Source organism: Epinephelus lanceolatus, chromosome 7 (genome assembly GCF_041903045.1).
Source record: "Epinephelus lanceolatus isolate andai-2023 chromosome 7, ASM4190304v1, whole genome shotgun sequence".
Classification (NCBI taxonomy): Eukaryota; Metazoa; Chordata; class Actinopteri; order Perciformes; family Serranidae; genus Epinephelus; species Epinephelus lanceolatus.
This window is the reverse complement of record NC_135740.1, coordinates 33,480,247-33,483,786: the sequence shown is the minus strand read 5'-3', so window position 1 is coordinate 33,483,786 and position 3,540 is coordinate 33,480,247.

Below are 3,540 nucleotides of genomic sequence, written 5' to 3'. Positions count from 1 at the left end.
TGTCTGTTGTGTCGTTTATCTGGTTTACACACCTCCTGCCTTTGCAACAGAAGGCTGTACTGGTAAAATATTTGTTCAGTCTTTGAATATTAATCAGAAATCCTTAGTCAATATGTCTTCCTCAAGTGGGTTCGAATCTTCACTTAGCATTGTTTTTTTTCTTATGGCTCTTACTGTCCAGACAGCCTTTTGCTCTTGGCACTTTTAACATGCCTCAGATAGATCTATGCATCTCATTTCATGTTATTAATTAGGAAATGGATTAAATGAAGTACGGCTGATGTCTGCCAGTCAACCAGTGTTGACACTGACATTAAGTGAAGTCTTACTAGTGCTAGAAGATACTGCATAAGAAAATGTCCAAAGCATAGCGTCTAACAGTGCAGGCCTCAGAAACATTTTGCGTGGTCATGGGCTGCACAGACATGTCATAAATGAATTAATACTATGTTACAAAAAAAGTCTTAGAATAGTATACCAAACAAAAGTCATACTACAGTATGTCATTAGTGTGAAAAAAAAAGACAGTATAGCATGTCGGAATATATGAAAAAATGTCAGTATAGTATGTTGAAAAATGTGGGGAAAAAAATCCTCAGTATAATATGTTGAAAAATGTAAAAAAAAAAAAAAAAAAAAGTCCTAGTATAGTACGTCGAAAAAAGTGAAAAATAGTCAGAGCATAGTATGCGAAAAAGTCATAGCATAGAGTGTTGTAAAAATGTGAAAAAAAAAAGTTATGGTAGAGTATGCAAAACAATTGTGGGGAAAAAAAGTCAGCATAGTATGCAAAAAAAGTCATGGTATAATATGTCAGAAAAATGTGGAAAAAAAGTCCTAGTAGAGTAAGCAAAAAAAGTCCAAGTATAATATGTGAAAAATTCTGAAAAAAGTAATAGTATGGTATGTCGAAAAATACTCCAAAAAACCATGAAAAAAAGTCATAACATAGTATAGTTGAAAAAAAGTCATAGTACTGTATGTCGGTCAAAATCATGGAATCATAAAAAAGTCATAGTATAGTATGACGTACAAAATAATGAAAAACAGTCATAGTATTGTATGACTTCCAAAATCATGGAGAAAAAAAAAACATAGTTCAGTATGTTGGTCAAAAACCATGAAAAAAAGTCATAGTATAGTATGTTGTTCGAAAATCATGAAAAATGTCATAGTTTAGTATGTCAGTCAAAACCATGAAAAATGTCATAGTTTAGTATGTCAGTCAAAACCATGAAAAATGTCATAGTATAGTATGTCGTCTAAAATCATGAATAAAGTCATAGTATGTTGTCAAAATCATGAAAAAAGTCATAGTATAGTATGTCGTTCGAAAATCATGAAAAATGTCATAGTATAGTATGTCAGTCAAAATCATGAAAAATGTCATAGTATAGTATGTCAGTCAAAACCATGAAAAAATGTCACAGTATAGTATGTCAGTCAAAACCAAAATCCAAACCAAACCAAAATCATGAAACAAAGTCATAGTATAGTATGTCGTCCAAAATCATGAAACAAAGTCATAGTTTTGTATGTCGTCCAAAATCATGAAAAAAAGTCATAGTATAGTATGTCGTCCAAAATCATGAAACAAAGTCATAGTATAGTATGTCGTCCAAAATCATCAAACAAAGTCATAGTATGTCATCCAAAATCATGAAACAAAGTCATAGTATAGTATGTCGTCCAAAATCATCAAACAAAGTCATAGTATGTCATCCAAAATCATGAAACAAAGTCATAGTATAGTATGTCGTTCGAAAATCATGAAAAATGTCATAGTTTAGTATGTCAGTCAAAACCATGAAAAAAGTCATAGTATAGTATGTCGTCCAAAATCATGAAACAAAGTCATAGTTTCGTGTGTCGTCCAAAATCATGAAACAAAGTCATAGTATAGTATGTCGTTCGAAAATCATGAAAAATGTCATAGTTTAGTATGTCGTTCGAAAATCATGAAAAATGTCATAGTATAGTATGTCAGTCAAAACCATGAAAAAATGTCATAGTATAGTATGTCATTCAAAACCATGAAAAAAAGTCATAGTATAGTATGTCGTCCAAAATCATGAAAAAAAGTCATAGTATAGTATGTCGTCCAAAATAATGAATAAAGTCATAGTATAGTATGTCATTCGAAAATCATGAAACAAAGTCATAGTATAGTATGTCGTTCGAAAATCATGAAAAATGTCATAGTTTAGTATGTCAGTCAAAACCATGAAAAAATGTCATAGTATAGTATGTCGTCCAAAATCATGAAAAAAGTCATAGTATAGTATGTCGTCCAAAATCATGAAACAAAGTCATAGTATAGTATGACTTCCAAAGTCATGAAAAAATGGTCATGGTTTGGGGCTGCATGAGTGCTGCCGGCTCTGGGGAGCTCGGTTCATTTAGGGAAACATGAATTCCAAGCAGAGCATGATCGCTCCTTTTCGGAAACTGAGCCACAATGCAGTTTTCCAACATGAAAAAAAAACACACCTAGTAGATGACATCTGCCTTGCTGAGGAAGGTGAAGGTGAAGGTGAAGGTGATGGACTGGCCAAGTATGTATCCAGCCCTAAACTCACTTGTGAACCTGTGGGGCATCATCAAGCTGAAGGTGGGGTAGTGCAAGGTGTCTTCACATCCATCTGCTCCATGATGTCATCATGGAGGAGTATGTCATAACAATGTCAGAAAATATATGTCATTATATTAAGCCATGACAAAGTTATAGGATAGTATGCTGTAAAAAATGTCATGGTATATTATCCCATAAAAAAGTCATTGTTTAGTATGCCACGAAAAATCATTGGATATTGTGTTACAAAAAAGGACAAAAAAGTGATAGCATAGTACAGTCACAGAAGTCTTCGTGTAGTTTGTCACAAAAATGTAAAAAAAAAAAAAAAAAATTAAGTCATGGTATATTATCCCATAAAAAAGTCATTGTTTATTATGCTACGAAAAATCATTGTATATTTTGTTAGAAAAAAGGACAAAGTGATAGCATAGTATGGTCACAAAAGTATTTGTGTAGTTTGTCACAAAAATGTACAAAAAAAAAGTCATGGAATAAAGCCATAGCATGGTGAGTCATAAAAAGTCAAAGTGTAGCATTTCATAATAAAGTCATTGTATAGAATATAAAAATGTAAAAAGAAAAAAAAATCTGAGCACATTATACTCAAAAAGGTCGAAAAGTCATAAAAAGTCATAGTATAGTATGGCCTAAAAATCTTTAAAAAAAAAAGTCATGATATAGTTTGTTATAAGAAAAAAGTATGTTATATGGTTTCAAAAATCAAAGATGGTGACAGCCAAAATGCCAAACTCGAGGCATCAAAGTCCACAAACCAATGGGTGACGTCACCATTGCTATTTCTGTTATTTATACAGTCTATGCTCATATTTCATACATTGCCTGGCTATCATGTCAAACTGCACCCCCCTAAAAACTGTCTGTCAGGTTAGGAATGACAACTTGTGGAAAGCTACAGGTTGCATGGCAACTAGTGTGGCACCTCACGTGTCGCAGCAATTACGTGT